General features: G+C 36.3%; 1 non-coding gene across 1 annotated transcript; it reads left to right on the top strand.

Annotated features, from left to right (window-relative positions):
• Positions 1-17,505: 17,505 nt before the first annotated feature.
• Positions 17,506-17,612, top strand: LOC141715340 (small nucleolar RNA R71). The gene has a single exon (XR_012572106.1). It is a non-coding gene; the product is annotated as a small nucleolar RNA R71 (small nucleolar RNA).
• The last annotated feature ends 5,184 nt before the right edge of the window (positions 17,613-22,796 follow it).

The following is a 22,796-nucleotide window of genomic DNA, read 5'->3' as shown; positions in this document are numbered from 1 at the left end:
GGTGATTATATTACCTCCTTAGAAGGATTTGATACGACATATATGGACTCCGTATGGTTAGATATTAAGATTTCATGGAAAATGAATGACGACAGTAGGTCAGTGGTGGACCATAGTAATGCAGCAATGATTCTGTGAGTAATGAGCTGATTACAACCGTGAGAGTTGTATTGGAATGGATGTTGAGATTGAGTACCACTAATCGGGTCATGGTAATGAATAAGTTATCATTGATAGACTAATTAAGTAGAGTATCTACCTATTGAATATTTATTCCTTCTTATGAAAAGAGAGTCGTATTACTATATGAGGAAGGTTGCGGTGCAAGCATAGAATTCTAGTAACGATGATGTCTAGAATGAGATCCCAGATTCGATTTTCGATATCGAGGGAGTTTCAAAGGTGATTGTGTATAAGCTCGAGGAAGAGCATGGGTCCATAGAATGATGGACGGAATAGCAAAAATATTTAGGCATGTGAAATACGATGCTATAATACTTGATATTGATATAAATACATATATGTCTTGTTCTCCTATGACAGACCTCTATAGTTCAGAGGTAGATTCCAAGCCAGATATTTTATGGCAATAATTTTTTTATGAATACACAATTCTCTTCAGTTCGTTCTTTTCTCTTCTTTTCATTTCATGTAAGCTGAGAAGAACAACCCTTCCAGAAGGGGAGGTATTACCGAATGACTATCTATCTGTGTGATAGAAGCCTAGTAGGATACCATCTATTGTTTAATTGCTTGTCAAGTACTAAAGGCTGGCCACCTTCTGTACTAACTATGCAATATAACAAGTATTCATGATCATAGTGATCTCTCAATAAATTCTTTTACTTCTATATGATTGATCAAACTTTGGGAAAATAGAAGCAGCTGAAAAAGGAGTAATAAAGTTGTGGTAGTATTCGGAATGGAAACACATTCATGATACTAAGGTTGACGTGGTTATTAAAAGGTTATAGAACGCTAACCAGCAAAAGTATAACCAGTATAATATTAGGAACAGGAGGTAGTAGCGATTACGAACTGGAAAAGAATGGGTATTGAGAAGCAAAAGCTATAATGCTAGAAGCTATGATGAGAGCCGGTGCAATAGACTTGAAAGAATTTAGAATGATCACTTAACGCGGATTAAGTTATCCTACGACAATAGATCATATGTCATTATCGAGATGTCACCTTATGAAATCCTTGAGGGAAGACAATGTCGATCTCCCTTATGTTAGGATGAAGTTGTAGAGCGCAAGATGCTCGGACCAGCAGTGGTCCAAAGGACCAAGGATTTAATAGATTTAATCAGAGGACGGCTGGTAGTAGCCCAAGATGGACATAAGAAGTATGTTGATTTGACACGAAAGGACAAAGAATAGGAAGTAGGGGACCTAGTGTTGTTAAAGGTATTCCCTTGGAAACCCTTGGAAAGGATTGATGAGATTCGGAAAGAAAGGAAAGCTAAGTCCACAAATTGTTGGACCCTTGGATATATTAAGAAGTATTGGGAAGTTAGCATATGAGCTAGCCCTACCCCCGAACATGTAGCAAGTCATAACGTGTTCCACGTATCAATATTAAGGAAGTATAATTCGGATACCAGACAAATAGGGGCATATGAGCACATAGACACGCAACCCTGACATAACCTTTATGGAGCAACCAGGAAGGGTTAGAGAGTGAAAAGGAACAAGTGCTTAGGAGAAGGGTTATCAAACTATTCAGAGTTTGATGGAAGAACCACAATATGGGAAAATTTACTCGAGAGTTAGAAAGTGCAATGCTAAGAGAGTATCCCTATTCATTTTTAACTGATTCCGGGACGGAATCCTTTTAAGGAGGGGAGACTGTAATAACCCCAATTTTTGGAAATTTTTGAAACTCTTATGAAAAGTGTTTTTGCTGAATGAGAAAAATTTTCATGCCCCACTATGTAGGGATTCTGTTATGGATATTCTGAGATTTTATTAGTACTCTATATGGTATATAAGTGTATGTAAAGATCGTCAGAATCCAATTCCGAATACTTTGATTTTTCCCAGGAATCCACTAGATACGGAAAGAATTGAGTATAAGGTAACATGATAAAAAGGATTAAATAAAAGGATTATAAGAAAGGATCATAAAAGGATTATAATGTATTGAGAAAGGTTAAGGAAACCCAAATAATAAGATCCCGGGTATGATCCCTCAAACGAGAAACGAGAACGAAAGTTAAGCGAACCGTATAACAGATCAGCGGTCATTAGGCAAACAATTAGAAGCTAATCAAAGAGATTAGAGGGGATGATGTCATCCAACCAATGAGAAGAGGGCAAGAAAGGGATGATGACATAGCAATGTGATGTAAGCATGACATAGGAGGGAAGGAAGTGTGGTTGAATGATAACCACACAAAGTCAAGGTTAATTAGGTAATTAACCTAAAACAAATCAAAATTCAACCAACCAAGCAAAACATTTCATTTTTTTCATCAAACAAAACACAAAACCCTCCATTTCTTCATGAAGCTCTCGACTTCTTTCTTAGCAAAATGAAGATTCAAGCTCCACCACTTACTATTTAGCAAGGTATTTATCTAAGCTTCCCCATGGATAGTTACATACTTCCTATAAGTTTAAGCTTCTAATTCCAAGACAATCTTTTTTTATAAATCAAGGAAGAAGATGGTGAATAGTAACCTTCAAGAAATAACTTTGGTTTTCTTGATTTTTTTATGAAAGTTCAAGGTAGCTTAAGCATAGATCAAGGCTTCCATGGGCATTCCAAGGATCTTTCATTGATTAAGAAGCTTCAAGGAAGGTATAACATCTCCAAACCCTAGATTTACTTTGTATATTAGAATGATTTTGGTTGATATGGTATTAGAGTAGCTTAGTGATTGTGGTTTAGAGTTGGGTTGGAATGGTGGTGAATGGATTGTTGAAATCTTATGATTTGGTTAAAGAATGTAGTATAGTTTAAATTCAAGTTTTAAGATTTAGTAAATTGATTATAATGAGTTGATTTGGGGCTGTTGTAATGTAGTTTGGATGGAGTTTTGATTGGGTTGTGAATTGGGGTTGAATTGTGGTGGATTTGGAATGGTTTAAATTTGGGAAATCGCGTAAACATAGCCGTCGTAATGTCCGATTTACTTTAGACTGCTTTTGTTCATAATATTAGGACCCGAGAACTCCCTGCTAGATTTTGACCATTGCCATGTTTAGATAGTTCATGTTACGAGCTTCGTTTTGATATGTAGTTCGTTTGATTCCGATGTACGGTTTAGGAGAAACGACCATTTTAACTAACGGCGTTTCGCGAACGAAACTTTTCCCCTCGCCTTACTTTGAAACATAGGTTAAAGACCAAAAAGGGTTAATTAGTGTATGAAACAATTATGGTAAGAGTGTTAGGCATTTGGTAAGACACTCGTGAAAGAATCGCCTTAAAACCCTTAATGGTTAATTTATTAAAAATGGTGGAGCCGAGGGTACTCGAGCGACTTAAGTAAATCGTTAAGCGCGAAAGCGAACGTTAGGACTCTAAATGGTTAAAGTCTAGTTTCTTAAGCGACCGGGGTTTAATTCTGACTTATGTTGTTGTTCATAGGTTATTGGACCCACTTTAAGCTTAAGTCTACCCCAGAGCACTCAGGCAAGTTTTCTACCCGTTATACTGTTGTTGTGATGTATATATGTATATGCATTATCTTGTGATAGATGCATGTTGGTTAATTAGCAAATTTTGCGATATATTGAAGCATGCTGATATGGTATATATATGCATTCCTGTTTCATATTCTTGCCATATATATCTGTTGGTTCAGTTGATAATACCTATGCTAGAGAATAGCGGTAATTTGCATATACCCTTAGTATAGGGACCCAAAGGTGAAAACATTTTCTAAAATCGGGAGTCGAGGATCCCGAGTAGATTTTTTATATATATATTTATATATATATGGTTATAGTTTTCAAAACTATTAATCGAATAAGGTTTATTCGATAACTTTATTTTATTAATGAATATTATCTTGAATATTCATTCGAGGACTTATGACTCCTTTATATTATTTATTGAATATTACTTGGATATTCATTTGAGGATGTATGACTCCTTTATTTTATTTAATGAATATTATTTATAATATTCATTCGAGGTATTATGACTCAGCTTATTATTTAATGAATATTATTTCGAATATTCATTCGAGGGCTTATGACTCAGCTTATTTATTTATTGAATATTATTTTGAATATTCATTCGAGGGCTTATGACTCAGCTTATTTTATTTATTGAATATTCCTTTGAGGATCTATGACTCCGATTATTTGTTGAGATATATTCTTTATTTTATTAAAGAATAAGGTGTCGATAATCAAACTCACTTTTGATTATTCAAATAAAGATAGTACTTTCGTATAGGTATATCTTTGGTTATTTAATATTCATTTCAAGTATAAGTTTTAAAACTTCTACTTTAATTATTTTTATAAAGATTATTCTTTATGGAAATATTATTTAAATAATAATATTCAGATATTTTATAATATATTGGGACTGATTTATTTTGTTAAATCAGCATCACTCCAAACATTCTTAAAAATGTTTTGCGAGTCTTCAAAATGGTTTTATAAAAGTTAGAGCGGATCCCAAAACTCATTTTTATATTTAAGATCCTCCTTTCGAAGGGGATTTAAATACTCACTCAAAACCTGAGGGATCCGGCTCTGTGGTGTGTTTTATATTCGCAACAAGGTTGTTATTTTGTTAAATGAATTGATTACTTACCCAACACTCGGGAAGTAAAATTCTTGGAACAAGTTAATCCATTAACAGGCATCGCCTGGGAAATATCGGTGAGTTCTCCTTTCCAACTAGATTCGACTTCTTGGTGGAGCCGTATCAAAAAGTTTCTACTTGGGGAAAGAGGGAACGAGCTTTACGTTTCAGAGTCATGGATTTCATCTGAACTAGGAGTGGCGTAAGTGGTCGAGTGGCGCCGGCCCAGCCTTATTATATTGGCCCAAATGGCCTGGAAGTTCCGCTAAGGCGGTCCATTCCTTAGGAGTTCAGTGTTCGGTTGACAAGTAAATCCGACAGGTTTTCCTCTACATGTAGAAAATGGTGGGGTTGCACTACTACGACTGATCATCGTAAGTGGTCTTCCTGGCGCGACAAACTCCCGTAATGAGTTCATCATCCAATTGGATATTTCTGCAACACTACACAGAGCACTTCGATAGAAAGGCTACGGTTGGGCGATTGTTGAGTGTTGGCAGGGTCAAGTTTTCAAAATGATGTTTGCATCAAATGAAGTATCTCATAACTTCATTTTATTTTGATGATATTTTAAAGGTTGAATCTATTCAAGTATTATCTTGTAGTCTCATCTATGTGATGAACTTTTGAACTAATTATAACTTGAACGGTGGTAGTTCAAGTAGTATTTGGAAAAGATATAAGTATATTGGAGTATCTTGTAACTTCATCTTTTAAACTTATATCTAGTAAATGATTATCTTATGCATGACAAAGATTTTCAGAAAAATATTGAGACAAGGTTAGATATATGAGATCACCTTGCAACGGTATTTTTATACAGTTATACACTGGAACTCTGTGTGTATTATGCATGGAAGAGGACTTCCAATATTTTGAAAAATATATATATATACTGAATATTTTGCGACTTCATCGCATTAAGATATCAACTTGGTTCATTTCTTTTGGCCAAGACTTTCATGAGTACTATGAGAAGGCTCATATATTGTTAATCATTATACATATTATTTTGGTGGGCTTGCTGCTCACCCTTGCTTTCTTCTTTCATCACACAACATCAGATAGGCAAGATGAACATGACCAAGCTCCCAATTCGCGAGCGGATAGGAAACGTTCCGCAGTTTCCTATAGGCGTTGATGTCGCTGTAGCTGAGGTAGGAACTACCAATAGGCTAGGCTTTCAACTTTTGATGTATCAGATTATGTATATTTATGAATTGTAATAATGACAAAGAAATGTAAATTTATTCAGAAAACCTTTTAAGGTGTATTGGCAGATAATTGTGGAATAAAATGACTTGTGATTATTTCTGGATGTTCATCTCTGAGACTATAACGTGTGGTGTGTGTGTTTATTGTGGGGTCACAGTACAGAGTAGTTGATTATTTATTAAGATTGGGTGTTATTAAGGGAAATGGAACTCGTGACAACCCGGATCCCCGACCCCGGATTTGGGGGTGTTACAAAAAGTCTCTAGGACTATTATGAAGATAACAAAACAAATCCCATATTCTTATCATACTCAGATAATTTTATAAAAATGCGCGAAGGTTAAATAAACCTTTATTTAAATCAAATAATTCCCTTAAATCCATAAAAATGTCAACAGAACACGTAATCATGCATACTGACAAGTAGGCACACATACGAACACATTTCAACTCATGTCTGATCATAAAATTTATCTTTCTTTAATATCATTCCTTTTTTACGCGTTCCGGGTCACGTTCAGCCTGACAGCCGGACGCTCAGCGTTTCAATTACGCTTCTCAATATCGACCGACACGTCACTGGGACGAAATACTTTACTTAAACACATACTTCACATTTTAAATATCTTAACCCCTTTTTTTAGGACGGGTTCCGTTCTACCTGACGGCCCGACAACACAGCTTAACTCCTAAGCTGACTCTTTAAATTGGAACGCTTTTACTTACGCTCCTAGATTCTAATATAAAGAAAAGACAATTAATCAACACTTAGTCACATAATTATAATCATATCACATAAAGCACACTTTATTGACTTAATTATGTCGCAAAATTCTCAGTCGTCACAATTACCTTCACCGAGGACAGTGAATATTTTAAGTTTGGAGGTAGTAGTTAAAAATTATGTGTCTTGTGTGAGTCACATATAGTTGCATATTCATGCTAGTTTAGTTCATATGTTACATATTTACCATGTAGAGTAGTTTTTATTTTATTTATTTTTCCATTAATTTGTATGATAGTTTGTTCATATAGTTTCATGAATTTGCATTATAACATGATCCCTTAGATGACTTTTCCGATTAATTTGTGATATTGATGCTAGTGTAGTGATGTCGTGCTTAGGGATATTAAGTCTTATTGAGTTGATTTATATGCTAGAGATAATTGTATTTCACTAAGTCTTGTAGTTTGCTTGAGGGCTAGATCATGGTCATGGTTTATTTGTTTATCAAGGTGTAATCACTTGTTTATATTTACAATTTAGGATATTCTCTTAATAATAAAATAGCATGGAAATTTAAAAATTGGAGAAATTTGGATTTCATTGCTAGTTGTTGTGGCTAGGTGTCAAATGGCTAGTAGCCGACTCATTTTATATGAGTAGTCTAGGGTTGAATGAGATGGAGTGAAACGCACTCGTTCAGAAATTTGTGAAAAGAAAAAAAAGAAAAAGTAAAAAAATATATTTGTGTTTATGCATAATTGATCATGAGTGAGCTCTTTAATACTCGAGTTATTAAGTTCTTAGGGGACTTTGTGCCTAGTGACCTAAGGCTTTTTATAGTCTGAGATCCACTAACCTAACGCTCGCTACATGGGTATTATTATATAAGTCTTTTGTGGACCTCACTCATTGCACGGTCAAATAAGCGTATTTGTGTTGTTTTGTGTTGTGAATAAAAGCGTGAATCCATGTAAAACTCCAATATAAGAATTGAAGTGTTATAAGTTATTTTGAGTTTAGCTTTTATTCTATTTATAACCTTGTGATTGCTTAGATGAGTAGTGAGTCATGATTATTGGTCTAGTTGTGATAGTATATCTGTAAGCATTTGTACACATGTACATTTTTGGCTTGTAAGTTGATTTGTGGGATTTGATTGATCTTTGTGCGAATAACTACATTTGTTGAGATGTTGCTTGTTGATTGGTTTAGTTATTCTATGGGGATCGTTGCATTTATATAGTTTGCATTCATGCATTTTTATTTCTTGTTCTTTGAGTCTGTTTATTCTTGAGGACAAACATCGATTCAAGTTTGGGGGTATGTTGAATGGCATTTATGTCATCTTATAACGCTCCATAAAGCTTTAAATTGGTGTTTTGTACTCAAGTTGTTGGTGTTTTTAATGTGTTTTTGTAGTATTTTGCATTTCAGGCATTTAACAGGAATTCATCTGATCTAGCATTGTTTTGATGCTAATATGGTGTTAGGATGGTGTTAAGAGGATTGCTCGTGAAAAGACCAAATCAAACCAGCAAGAAAAGAAGAATTCAGGATTTTCTCTAGAGAGTCAGCGCGCCTGCGCTGGTGAAGCGCGCGACCGCGTCGGGTCGAATTCCAGGAATCCTGTTTCTACTCTGATTTTGATCCGAAAGATTTCTAATATGCATGGGATGCTATATAAACATAACTTATGTTCTTTTTTCATAACAAGACGTACCAGAGCTTAAGGAGAAGGCGTATAGAAGACCGTAGAGCACAATTCAACCAAGACGAAGAGGATCTAGTTTATTCTTGTGATTCTTTGTTTTAAGTTATAACTTTGGATGCTAGTTTTCTTACTTGTGAACCTATTCTCTTGTTTCGTACTTGATTTTATTATTTAGTTAGTATAAAGACTACGCTTATTATACCATGCTTTCATCGGAACCCACATTGATGATGAGTTCGATTATGGGCTAATTGTTATCGTGGGGTTCTAGCGGATTTATTTATGGATTTCTTTAGTTAATTTGTTTCAATGCCTTAGTGTGTGGTGATTGTATGATATCCTAGTATTGGTTGTGCTTATTCGTCTTATGAGCGTCGTACACTTATAAGATAGTGTGTTATTCTCTAATGAAGCGATAGTGAATGTAGAGGTTTAGAACTTGCCATGCTAGCATAGGTTCATGTATTTGATATGCATGATTCGTAGGTAACTTTAACGATCTTACTTGCCCTATGTAATCACGATAGATAACTTGTGCATTAAACCGTTATGTTGTTAAATTCTATAGACATATAGGGTCTCAATATAATTGGTATCTATTCAGCTTCTATCTCTTTTGTGGATGTCTGGTAGTATGGTATTCATACAATGAAAGTTGGCGTTTATCAGTTTCGTGTTATCTGATTAGTGTCATCACCATTGCATGCTAAGGTTAAGAATGAAAAGGCTATTGAATGAAGTATTTAAAGAAGTTAGAATCCCATGTTTGTGTCATAAAGTATTCAACTCTCTTTTTTTCCATTAGTTAATGTCCTTTAGCATAATCTCTTAGTTAAGCGTAGTTAAAATAACCTTAATTTATGTCTTAGCAATGGATAATAACCATACCATTGTTGTATAAAGACATTGATTAAAATTAACCCAAACCAGTCCCTGTGGGAACGGACTAGAATTAATTCTATATTACTTGCGATCACCTATACTTGCGTGAATATTAGCGCGTGTTCTAGCCCTAACACTTATTAAAAATGTTTTTTCTAGGCTTTATATAGGTTGTAGAATCAAGATGGGCTTCAAACTCTCAAAATCTAAGTAGAAATAGAATTTTGAAATCCCGGCCTGGCGCGGCCGCGCGCTGTTCCAGCGCGGGTGCGCTGTCATTCTGCTTCTCTAGCGCGGGGCGCTGACCTACTGGAATTTCTTCTTCTGCTTGTTTTATTGACTGGTTTGAGATGGCATTCCACGAGCTTTCATCCTAGACACATTCCTAACACCAATTTCGCACAATAGCAATGCTAAACCTCCTAATTCCTTTATCTATGTCTGAAATGCAAAAACACTACAAAAACGCATCAAATACACAAATAACTTGAAAATAAAACACCAATTCAAGCCTTTATAGGACGTTCTAAGTGGACATAAATTCCACTTAATACACCCAAACTTAAACCGATGCTTGTCCTCAAGCATAAACAGACTCAAAGAACAAGAAATAAAATTCATGAATGCAACTACATGAATGCAACGATCCCCTCAGAATGACTAAACCAACGAACGAGCAACATCTCAACAAATGCAGTTATTCGCAAAAAGATCAATTAATTCCCACTACTCAACTCACAAGCCAGAAACATGCGTGTGTGCAGATGTTTAACAGATATACTATTGTAACTAGATCAATAATCATGACTCACTACTCATCAAGGCAATCATAAGGTTATAAATAGAATAAACGCTAAACTGAAAATGACTAACAACACTTCATTTCTTTTATATCGGAGTTATTACACAGATTCATGATGTTATTTATAACACATAACAAAATAAATATGTTTATTTGACCGTGCAATGAGTGAGGTCCATAAAAGACTTATACAATAATACCAATGTAACGAGCATTAGGTTAGTGGATCCCAGACTATAAAAGCCTTAGGTCACTAGGCACAAAGTCCCCTAAGAACTTAATAACTTGAGTATTAAAGAGCCCACTCGTGATCAATTATGCATAAACACATATTTTTTTTCTTTTTTTTCCATTTTTTTCTCTTTTTTTTCAACAATTTCTGAACGAATGCGTTTCGCTCCATCTCGCTCAACCCTAGACTACTCATATAAATATGAGCCGGCTACTAGCCATTTGACACCTAGAGACAACAACTAGCAATGAAATCCAATATTTTTCTCCATTTTTTTAATATCCATGTTATTTTGTCATTAAGAGAATATCATACATTCTAGATATAAACAAGTGATTAAACCTCGACAAACAAACAAGACATGATCATGATCTAGCACTCAAGCAACCTATAAGACTTAGTGAAATTTTTATTGCTTCTAGCATGCAAATAAACTCGATAAGACTTAACATCCCTCTATATGACATCACTACACTAGCATCAATATCATAAATCAATGGGTAAAGCAAACTTAAGGGATCATGTTATAATGCACATGCAACTGTATGCAACATACTAACATGCAAAATAAAAAAAAATACTATATGGAAAATATGCAACTATATGAACTAAACTAGCATGAATATGCAAACTACATGGACACACATAAACATATATTCCTTAACTACCACCCCCAAACTTAAAATATTTAGTCCTCAGTGAAGGTAATAGTAAGGAATCAGGCATACCTACTCGAAATCAGGGTCATCACTCTCAAGGGGTGGGGTGTCAGGAGGCGGGTACACATCATCCTCACCGAAAACTGGCCACTGGATGTCAACTCCTGTGGCTCTGAAAGCAGTTCGCAATGCCTGGGTAAGGTCCTGTGCAAACCTACTACGGATTCATGCATCGCATCCATCCTCCTCATCAAGCGCCTATACTGTGCTGAACTCAAACCAGCACTACCCTTAACATCCTGCTGCTGCTACTGCTGCGATGAAGAACCGACCTCACCCCTCTAAGCTCTCCAAGCTGCTCAACTAGCCTGAGCAGAACCACCAGCATATGTCTGATCCACTGGCCGTCCACCCGGAAAGTGATTAAAAGAATAATCGAGCCCCTTCTCATCCGGCTTTCCATCGTACCACTCATGCATCACTGCTATAGTCGAACTGTCAATCGGGGAACCTGCAGCTGCTCGTGTACGGGCCAATAAACTCCCACGGCCACACACAGTTTCATCACAATCGATGCATACAGAATAGAACCTGTAGTGCTCCCTCGCAGAAACCTCAATATACCCTGATAAATCACAAACCCCAAGTCCACATAATCACCCTGCAGAATACCCCACAACATCTTTGCCCGGTCCACCATAACATCATGCACATGTGATGAAGGCATAATGTTAGCACTAATAAAGGAGTTCCATGCAAGGGCATACCTGTTCATACACGAAGCAGGGAAAGTAGCATACTCGTTTCATCCCCTCTTGAACTTCCACTGAGTCTCAGGAACGCAGAGAGTAGCAACAATCATGTCCAAGTCAAAATCATCACCTATCTTCGTCACCTAATCATCGCGACCCTCCTGCCTCTCGGGCTGGTTAATCACCCTCTGAATCGCATCTATAGTATAATCCACCATCAATCCCCTAACCACAGAATACCTGTTCTTTTCCGCATTCGCATTCGCGTAAAACTCGCGAACCACACTCATGGGCACAACAGCTGGTGCCTCCTAAAAAGCAATCCAACCCATCTCCACAATCATCTTAAGCAACTTACCATCCCTCCCCGATGACAGAAAACCTCGCTCCTTGGCTATGGGCTTCGAAAGCAGCCTCGTATACTCCGCCTCAGCCTCTGAAGTAGCAAACCTGGGCCTCACACCCCCACACTAGAAAAATCGGTGGTGCTGCTGCTAACTTGAGTTCTTTGTCTCTTGGGTGCCATTGAAATCGAATAAGTTTGAGAGAAAAGATGTAATTAAGAGAGATTTAGAGTTTTGCGAATTGAAAAAGTGATAGAGAAGATTGTGTATAAGTGTGTTTATATATAGGGAGAAAGTTAGGTTTAGAATAGAAGTGGGATTTGATTAAGGGAATAATAGGAGTAATGGGGTGTTTGAAACTGATTTGGAGAGGGAAATATGGAAGGTGAGAGAGGAAAATTCGGATAGAATTTGATTTTGTGTTGATTTTTTGAATTTTCTATTTTTTTCAATAGGGGCCAGCGCGGCCGCCCCACCTGGCAGTGCGGTCACGAGCATTCTCTGCCAATTTCAGCACGGCCGCCCCGCTTCCAGTGCGGGCACGTCGTGCTTCCGCCAAAACACCTCTGTTTTTCTACTTTTCTGATTTTTTATTGTATTTTTCTCCTTTTTCTTCCTTCTAACTCCTACTAATGTGTAACAAGCTTGGGTTTCCTCCCAAGAAGCGCTTGGTTTATGTCTCTAGCTTGACATAGAATTGTGAGATCAAGTGGAAAACATGACCAGACTAACCACCTCACGATTTGCCGTATTTCCATAGTAATGCTTCAACCTCTGTCCATTCACCTTGAACACTTGGCCTGGATCATTCTAAAAAATCTCTACCGCTCCATGTGGAAACACAGTTTTGATAACAAATGACCCTGACCACCTCGACTTGAACTTTCCAGGAAAAAGACGGAGACGATAGTTGAACAAAAGAACTTGTTACCCCGTCACAAATGATTTGAGCACTAGACCGCTATCGTGCCATGTCTTGACTTTCTCCTTATACATCTTGTTGTTCTCATACGCTTGAAGTCGAAACTCATCGAGTTCATTCAATTGAAGCATTCTTTTCTTACCAGCTACATCCAAATCAAGGTTCAACTTCTTCAAATCCCAATACGCTTTGTGCTCTAGCTCTACAGGCAAATGACATCCCTTACCATAAACCAAATGAAACGGAGACATGCCTAGCGGAGTCATGTATGCTGTGCGATATGCTCACACAGCTTCATACAGCTTCAAAGACCAATCCTTCCTCGATGGATCCACAACTTTCTCTAAAATACGCTTGATCTCTCTGTTAGACACCTCAGCTTGACCATTAGTCTGAGGATGGTAGGCTATAGCAATGCGATGATTCACATTATATCACTGCATTATAGTGGTGAACTTGCAATTGAAGAAATGCGATCCCTCGTCACTGATTATGACTCTTGGAGTCCCATATCTTATGAATATCTGCTCGTGAAGAAAATTAAGCACTATATTTGCATCATTCGTCGGCAAAGCCTTGACTTCCACCTATTTCGAGATATAATCGACCGCCAACAAGATATACTAATTATTGCAAGATGAGACAAATGGCCCCATGAACTCAATTCCCCAAACATCAAAGACCTCAACCTCGAGAAGCACAGTAAGAGGCATCTCATCCCTCTTGGACATATTACCAACATGCTGGAAGCGATCACACTTCAAAACAAACCGATGCGCATTCTTAAACAATGTAGGCCAGAAGAATTCTGCTTGAAGGATACGAGCTGCTGTCTTCTCTCCACCATAGTGGCCTCCATAAACAGTCGAATAACACTCTCGCAAGATACCCTCATCTCGCTATACGGAATATATCTCCTGATAATTTGGTCAGCTCCTTGCCTAAACAGAAATAGCTCATCCCACATGTACCACTTCACTTCATGAAGAAACTTCTTCCTTTGAGTAGATGATAAGTCTGGAGGCATAATATTGCTCACAAGGTAGTTTACAATGTGTGTGAACCTAAGGTTCTTCCTCTTGCACCCCAAACAATTGCTCATCAGGAAAAGACTCATTAATCAATATCTTATTCTGTGAAGCTGTACTAGGATCTTCCAACCGAGATAGATGATCAGCGACTTGATTCTCAGTACCTTTCCTATCCTTGATCTCCAACTCAAACTCCTGGAGTAAAAGAACCCATCGAATCAGTCTAGGCTTCGAGTCCTTCTTTGAGATAAGATAGTGAATAACAGCGTGATCAGTGAAAACTGTCATCTTCTTCCCAAGCAAATAAGACTGAAACTTCTCAAAACTGTAGACAATGGCTAAAAGTTCTTTCTCAGTAGTAGTATAGTTCAGTTGAACACCATTAAGGGTCTTACTAGCATAGTAGACCACATGAAATAAATTTTTCTTCCTCTTGCCCAAGAACTGCTCCAACTGTATAGTCACTTGCATCACACATCATTTCAAAAGGCTCATTCGAATCAGGTACAGTTATGACAGGTGCCGTGATCAAACTCTTCTTTAAGATCTCAAAAGTAGCTCGACACTCATCATCAAACTTGAAAGGGACATCTTTCTCTAAAAGATTGCACAACAGTTTAGAGATTTTAGAGAAGTACTTGATGAACCGCCTATAAAAACCCGCATGAACAAGAAAGGTGCAGATTCCCTTTACAGAAATTGGTGGAGGAAGGTTTTCAATGACCCCCGCCTTGGCTTTATCCACCTCAAGACCTTTACAAGAGACCTTGTGCCCAATAATTATGCCCTGTTGCACCAGAAAGTGACATTTCTCCCAGTTGAGAACCAGATTGGTCTCTACACACCTTTTAAGAACTGCAGCCAAGATTTTGCAAGCACTTATAAAAAGAATCTACGAACACGGAGAAATCATCCATAAACACCTCCACATTCTGTCCAATCATGTCAGAGAAGATAGCCATCATGCATCTGTGAAATATGGTAGGTGCTCCACACAACCCAAAAGAAACTCTTCTGAAGGCGAACATACCAAATGGACCAGTGAAAGTAGTCTTTTCCTGATCTTCCGGGCAATGCAAATCTGATTATAACCCGAATAGCCATCCAGCAGATAGTAGTATTCATGCCCAGCCAACCTGTCAAGCATCTGATCAATAAAAGGAAGATGGAAGTGATCCTTCCTTGTGGCTTTGTTCAGCTTCTTGTAATCTATGCAAACTCTCTACCCCGTGACTGTTCGAGTAGGAATGAGCTTATTATTCTCATTAGCAACAACTGTGATGCCTCCATTCTTTCACACACTAAACTGGACTCACCCAAGAACTGTCAGAAATAGGATAGATGATCCCTGCATCTAGCCACTTGAGAATTTCTTTCTTCACAACTCTTTTCATTATCAGATTTAGCCCTCTCTGCTGCTCAAAAGTTGGCCTGCTTCCTTCCTCTAGCAGAATTTTATGCATGCAATAAGAAGGGATGATTCCCTTGATATTTGCTATAATTCATCCAATGGCCGATTTGAACTCTCTCAGAATTCTCAAGAGCTTTTCCTCATCACTACCTGAAAGGTTAGATGCAATAATAACATGCAAAGTAGATGCGTCACCTAAAAAAGCATACCTTAAGTGTTCATGCAACGGTTTAAGTTCGAGTGTAGGAGCTTCCTCAATAGAAGGCTTGAGACGCCCCTCAACATTTTTAAGTTCAGACATTTCAAGAGATTCAAAAGGCATATCCAGCTTTCGCTTCCAAGCAGAAGCATTCAAATACTGCAACTGCTCATCACCTTTGTCATCTTCACAATCTGAATTCCCTATCAAGGCCTTCTCTAAGACATCAGACCTTAGCATTTGATCAAGTTCTGAAGTAACCACAGAATCGACCAACTCCACTTTTAAGCATTCCTCATTATCAGTAGGGAATTTCATGGCATTGAATATATTGAAAGTCACATCCTGATCCTGCACTCGCATAGTGAGCTCACCCTTCTGCACATCTATCAAGGTTCGGCCAGTAGTCAAGAATGGTCTTTCCAAGATTATGGGAATCTTTTTATCCTCCTCGAAATTAAGAATTACGAAGTCAACAGGAAAGATGAGTTTGTCCACCTTGACCAAAACATCCTCCACAATGCCCCGTGGATATGTAATAGAACAATCGGCCTACTACAAGGACATATAAGTAGGCTTAGAATCAGGTAAATCCAACTTCTTGAAGACAGACAAAGGCATCAGATTGATGATAACTCCCAAATCACATAGAGACTTGTCGAATGACAAGTTTTCAATGGTGCAAGGAATAGCGAAGCTTCTAGGATCTTTAAGCTTCGGAGGCAACTTCTATTGCAACACTACACTGCATTCCTCCGTTAGAGAAACGGTCTCTAAGTCATCGAGCTTCACTTTCTGAGAGAGAATACCTTTCATAAACTTCGCATAACTAGGCATCTGTTCAATAGCTTCAGCGAAAGGTATATTGATATGAGGTTTCTTGAACACCTCCATAAACTTCACAAACTGCTTATCCAACTTCTGCTTCTGCAGCCTCTTAGGAAAAGAAGGTGGAGGATAGATCTATTTCTCCCTTGTATTACCCTTAGGAGGAAGTGTGTTCCACAGTGTTCTTCCTTGGTTCCACTTCTGCTTCCTTCTGCACATCTTCAGATTCTAAAACTTGAACTTTTTCTTGACTTGCAACCTTCCCAGACCTAATATATTTGCCTTAACTTGCTCTTTGGATTCCTTCTTTCCTGTAACTTTTGTGTCACTAGGTAGAGTACCCGGTTGATGATTCAACAAGGTATTGGTAATATGCCCGATTTGATCCTCCAAGGTCTTAATAGAAACCGCTTGGCTCTTGCACATGAGCCTCAACTCCTCCAATTCAGATTTTTATTAGATTGTTAGCAGCTGGAGTTGTTGTCTTGGTGCATATTACGGTTGCTAAAAACCAGGAGGGTTGTATTGCTTTGCTGTATACTACTAATAAGGCTATTGAACCGCATTCTAAGTGTTGCTCCAGCCAAAGTTAGGATGATTAGGGTTGTTGGGATGATAGGTGGCTGGAACTGGGTGTTGCGACCTCTAAAAGTTGCTCACGAACTGAGCTGATTCACTAGATATAGCACACTGTTCTGTCTCATGTGTACTAGCACAAAGCTCATAGACACTAGTAATCTGATTAACTCCATAATTAGCCAAAAATCCACTTTCATCGTCAAAGCTTTAAGCTGAACAGCTATAGCAGTAGCTGCATCCACCTCTAAAATTCCTGCTACCTTGCCTTGATTTAGTCTCTGAGAAGAATTCTGGTATTCATTAGTAGCCATCAGTTCAATCAACTCATAAGCTTCCTCGTAGCTCTTAGGCCATAAAGCTCCACCTGTTGCTGCATCAAGCATGGGTCTAGACTGTGCTCCTAAGCCATTATAAAAGCAGTTGATAATCATTCAGTCAGGTATCTCATGATGAGGATACTTTCTAAGCATCTCCTTATAATGATCCCAAGCTTCACACAAAGACTCTCCTGATTGCTGCGCAAATTGAGTAAGAGCATTCGTGATTGTAGCAGTCTTCGCCATAAGAAATAACTTAATAAGAAACTTTTGAGCAAGATCTTCCCATTTAGTGATAGAGCCTGGAGGTAGTGAATGCAACCAACACTTAGCTTTATCCCTCAGAGAAAAAGGGAAAAGCCTTAGCTTTATAGCATCTTCAGACACATTGTTGAATTTGAAAGTGTCACAGATCTCGTTGAAATCTCTAATATGCATGTTAGGATCTTCCATTGGAGAACCCCCAAACTGAACCGAGTTCTGCACCATCTGAATTGTGCTAGCCTTGATTTCAAAAGTGTTAGCTGTGATGGCTGGTCTGACAATGCTAGAATGATTATCATTGATCTTTGGTTGAGAGTAATCCATCAAAGCCTTTGTATTCGCTTTCGGTTCTCCCATTACAATAAGAGCTTCTTCTTCAACTTTTTCCTCAACAAGAACTTCTTCCACAACTTCCTCCTCTGCTTTATCCAGTGTTTCTTTCGAGATCGAGAACGTGTTAGCATACACGCTCCCTAGAGTACCTGAAAAAGCAATAAACAAACAAGTAAGTAAAATATCTGAGTCAGTGAACTTTAATGACCACTGATGTCAAGCACATAAACTAAAAGTAAACCACGAGTCCCTGGAAGCGGCGCCAAAAACTTGCTAGGGCGAAAACACACGCTTATATTACACGCAAGTATACATATTCACAGGTAATATATAATTATTTCTAGTTCATTCCCACAGAGACTCTTTTAAGATTGACTTCAATTTATGTACTTATGCAACAATGGATGGTTATTATTCAAAGCTAAAATGATAACAAGTTGAGATTGTTTATAACTACGAGATTATACTAACTAATATTAGCTAAGAGAATTAAGGTAGATTTACTTATATAATACAAACATGGGATTATAACTTTATTAAATACTTCATTCAATAGCCTTTTTGTTCTTAACCTTAGCATGTAATGGTGATGACACTAATCAGATAACACGAAACTAGTAAACGCCAACTTTCGTTGTACGAATACCCTACTACCAGACATCCATAAAAGAGATAGAAGCTGAATAAACACCAATTATATTGAGACCCTATATGTCTATAGAATTTGACAACATAATGGTTTAATGTGTAAGTTATCTATCATAATTACATAGGGCAATTAAGATGGTTAAAATTACCTACGAATCATGCATATCAAATACATGACCCTATGCTAGCATGGCAAGTTCTAAACCCCTATATTCACTTTCGCTTCAATATAGATTCACATGATATCTTATAAGTTCGCGATGCTCATAAGATGAATAAGCACTACCAATACTAGGACATCATTCAATCACCACATATTAAGGTATCGAAAGAAATTAATTATTGAAATCCATAAGCAAATCCGTTGGAACCCCGCGATAACGATTAGCCCATAATCGAACTCATCATCACCGTGGGTTCCGATGAAAGCATGGTATAATAAACTAAGTCTTTATAAACTGAATAATAATCAAAGTACGTTAAACAAGAGTAATAGGTTCAACAAACAAGGAAACTAGCATCCAAGATTACAACTCAATTAAAGAATCACAAGTATAAACAAGCTTTTTTTTCTCCTTTGTTGTATATGTGCTCCTAGGTCTTCTCGTTGTCTTCTCCTTAGTCTCTAATACGTTCTTCTTATTAAAAACGTCATTTCTAGGATTTATATAGGTTGTAGAATCAAGCTGGGCTTCAAATTCTCAAAATCCAAGTAGAAACAGGATTCTAAAATCCCGGCTTAGCGCGGCCGCGCGCTGTTCTAGTGCGGGTGCGCTGTCATTCTGCTTCTCTGGCACGGCTGCGTGCTATCACAGCGTGGGTGTGCTGACCTATTGGAATTTCTTCTTCTGCTTATTTTATTAACCGGTTTGAGATGACATTCCACGAGCTTAATCCTAGACACATTCCTAACACTAATTTAGCACCATAGCAATGCTAAACCTCCTGATTCCTTTATCTATGCCTGAAATGCAAAAACACTACAAAAACGCATAAATACACAAATAACTTGAGTACAAAACACAAAGTCAAGCCTTTATAAGAAGTTCTAAGTGGACATAAATGTCACTTAACAGATGACCGGCGAGGAATTCATCCATCTACTAGTAGAGAAAGTGTCTTAATTGGTATCTTTTCCTGATCAGCAAGATATCGGGTTTATGCCAAAGTTTTCCTCCTTCCAAATTATTGGGAAATACAACTCTGTTTTTAGTTTTCATAACAGAAGTTTTCAAGGAGTGTATGAAAAAGACATATATATATACATTCAGGTATATATATATATATATAATGAAGTACTTCGTAACTTCATTTCTTCTAAATGATATTTCAAAGATTGATTCTATTTAAGTCTTATCTTGTAGTCTCATTTATGTGATGAACTTTTGAAACTGATTATTTCTTTAATGGTGGTAGTTCAAGTAGTATTCAGAAAGGATATAAGTATAATGGAGTATCTTGTAACTTCTTCTGTTCAATTTATATCTAGTAAATGATTATCTTATGCATGACAAAGGTTTTCAAAAAAACGTTGACACAAGGTTGGATATATGAGAACACCTTGCAATGATATTTTTATATAGTTATAAACTGGAACTCTGTGTATACTATGCATGACAGATGATTTGAAAGATTTTGAAAAGTATTTATATATACTGAATATTTTGCGACTTCGTCGCCTTAAGATATCAAACTTGGTTCAATTCTGCTTGACCAAGACTTTCATGAGTACTATGAGAATACTCATATATTTTTAATTATTATACATGTTATTTTGGTGGGATTGTTGCTCACCCTTACTTTATTATTTCATCATACAACAACAGCTAGACAAGATGAACAATACCAAGCTCCCAATTCGCGAGCGGATAGGAAACGTTCCGCAGTTTCCAGTAGGCGTTGATGCCACTATAGCTGAGGTAGGAACTACCAATAGGCTAGGATTTCAACTTTTGATGTACCAGACTTATGTATGTCTATGAATTGTTATGATGGCAAAGAACATGTAAATTTTATTCAAAAATCCTTTTGAGGTGTAATAACTTATAAGTTGTGGACAATATGACTTGTACTATTTTTTCGGATCTCATCCTGAGACTATAACATGTTGTGGAGTGAGTATTATTGTGGGGTCACAGTGTGCAGTTGTTTAATGAATAAAAGTAAAGTGTTATGAATGGAAATAAAGACCGTGACAACCCCAATCCCCAACCCCGGATTTGGGGGTGTTACAATTATAGTTTAGTATAACTAACACTATGTATCATATTGACACTAATATTTAGATCCACTATAAACATTTATGAATTAAATATTTAAAAAGTTATCAACTGAAAAAATTTATTTATTAATCATGCATATGTGCAATGTAACCATTTATGCCCCTAATTGAATAAATTATACATACTCTTGTCATATTTTAAGAATTATATTTTAAAGGTACAATTCACATAAAGATAAAAAATTAAAGAATTTTCATGTATGTAAATATATTACAAACTTGTATTCACACTAAGTGTTGTATGACTTATTAATCAAAATTTTAACATGACAAACACACAAAATTTTTTCAATCTCATTTTTGAAATACAAACAAACATAATAATTATGAAAAAATTAATATTTTATACATTTAGAAAATGCTCGTGCATCACACTGGCTAAAGATTACATTGTATATAAGTAGATGACCTCCAAGATATCTTCTTATTATTTTCTCTATCGTACATAATGATTAATACACCATTCTCTTTCTCAAGTAATGTTACTCACTTTTTTGATATGTATGGTAAGAAATAAATACACACACAACTTTAGCTAATATTCTTCATAAAACATCTGATGTTAGTTTATATTGGTATTTGGATGCGCCTTTACACGTCACATATTGAAAAATAGTATCGACTGAAAAGGATAAACTTGATAAGATTTGTGTATCAAAAGCAACTGAGAGGATTCAAGCATGTTTAAAGATATGCATTTGTTAATACTGAACAAGGGAGGGAGAAGAATTACCAAGATCAAGAATAAAAATTTAAGAAGACTTAAATTCAAATAATAATTTTTAAACAAAATTATAAGTATACAAACTACTATATTCTGCAGTAGTTCAAACAACCACATATATTTTTACAACAACTCATGGATCGCACTTAGTGGTGGACAATAGGGAACTCCACCAACGACCTCTATTGTGTCAGTCTAATGTCAAATATTCAAGAATATGTTCAACACCAATGTCATCACACCTCTCATATACACGAACTCGTCTTCATCCACCGATTAATAACATGAATATAATGTCAACAATTACATCTTAAATAACATGAATACGCGTAATCTAGAATATGTATGTGCATTGCATGGGCTATAGAGCTACTTTTTTTTAATAATAATTAAAGCTCCTTTCATATATTAAATTAGTAAATAAAGTCGTGCTTCGCGATCGCGTTATTAATTATTAATAAATTATAAATTCTGATACAAACTAATATTATAATTTAGATAAAAATCCATTAGAGGTGTCTTCCCGTCAAAGACAATACTATTAATTTTTTATTATGATTTAGATAAAAATTAGTTTAAGTCACTCCCCCGTCAAACACGATACTAATAAAAAATTATTATGATTTAGATAAAAATTAGTTTGAGCTGCCCTCACATCAAACACGATACTAATAAAAAATTATTATTATTATTATTTAGATAATAATTAGTTTGATCCGCCCTCCCGTTGAACACGATATTAATAAAAATATATTATAATTTAGATAATAATTAGTTTGAGTCGCCCTCCCATCAAATACAATACTAATAAAAAATTTATAATAATTTAGATAAAAAATAGTTTGAACCATCTTCCCCATAGTAATAAAAAATTATTATAATTTAGATAAGAATTAGTTTGAGCTGCCATCCTCAAACACAATACTATTTTTTTTTTATAATAAACTTGCGATGAACTAATATTTGGAGGATACCTTATGACCAACTTACGATGAACTTTATCAACTCTAAATCTGTATTTAAAACAAAAGTATAGGCTAAACATTCGTGAAGTTAAATGGCATAATTAAAAGATTAAAAGAAAACCTGTTTATAAATTAAATAAGTAAATTAATTATGATCAACTTAGAAAAAAAAATTCACGATAATAAGAAAAATATACATA

This window comes from Apium graveolens, chromosome 3, assembly GCF_009905375.1.
Source record: "Apium graveolens cultivar Ventura chromosome 3, ASM990537v1, whole genome shotgun sequence".
NCBI classification, from domain to species: Eukaryota; Viridiplantae; Streptophyta; class Magnoliopsida; order Apiales; family Apiaceae; genus Apium; species Apium graveolens.
The sequence above is the reverse complement of the archived record's forward strand: the minus strand, read 5'-3'. Positions and strand labels throughout refer to the sequence as shown.